Source organism: Chrysochloris asiatica, unplaced genomic scaffold, assembly GCF_000296735.1.
Source record: "Chrysochloris asiatica unplaced genomic scaffold, ChrAsi1.0 scaffold00244, whole genome shotgun sequence".
NCBI lineage: Eukaryota > Metazoa > Chordata > Mammalia > Afrosoricida > Chrysochloridae > Chrysochloris > Chrysochloris asiatica.
The window spans coordinates 1,432,217-1,433,218 of NW_006408762.1; positions in this window are offsets into that span (position 1 = coordinate 1,432,217).

Sequence of the window (1,002 nt, forward strand, 5' to 3'; positions counted from 1 at the left end):
ATTTCCCTTGCATTATAATATAGTAGGCACTGGAGAGGCAAAGAAAGGAATAGTCAGAAACACCACACTAGAAGGCTTGTAAGTCCGTCTTCTGCCTATGACTGATTAGAATACCTAAAATGGCGCTACAGCGTACCCAGTGAACGAGGCTTCTTGCGGAGCAAGAAGAAACTGTAGGTAGAAAACGGAACCACATCCAGATCTACAGAGATGAGAAATCTCCACTGAAAGGACGAGCAGACTAGCCTGGAGCGGCTATAAGAATCAAAGATACCTCTTGTAAGAAAGACCTGCAGGAAAAATGGAAGCAGATGGACTGTTACTACAAGAACAAACAAAATGCTACCCTAGGAAACATCAAGGCAAGTGGTCAGGTCCTCTCAACACAAACCCCCTCCAATACTAAGACTCAACAGAAATGCATGCTCTGACTGGTGACCACACACATCACCGATGGGGGGAAGGGGGTAAAAGCAACAATGAAGCGGCAAGCTAAGCCCTACAATGTTCAGTGGACTTCTGTGGACCCATTTGGGGACCTGGTTGGCAAGCAGTGGGAGGAGGCCTGGGGACTCTTGGGCCCAGAGTCAGTGGAGTGGCCACGGAGGACTCAAGAGGAGAGCGGAGCCACCAGCTAACAGGAAGAGAAGGCATGAGCACAGGAGCGCCCACACTTGCCGATGATACTCACGTGACCTGGACCGGATGACTGAATGATCAGAGCTCATCCAGGAGAAGAAAGAAGTGGCGGGGGGAGAGTGAGCTGATGCAATCTGATGAACTTGACCTATACCTATGGAGCAGCAACTCAAAAGAAGGAACAAATCCTTACAGTAAGAAACATTCCCACCCCCTCCATACACAGAGTGGACGGAGATGGGCAACTGGGACATAGGATACTCAAATGGGGTGGGGGTGACTACAAAGGCAAGAAGTGACTGGCTTACAAGCTTTCAAAAGGCAACCTAGTGCTAGGGAGCATGGAGGAAGGCAGAATCTCCA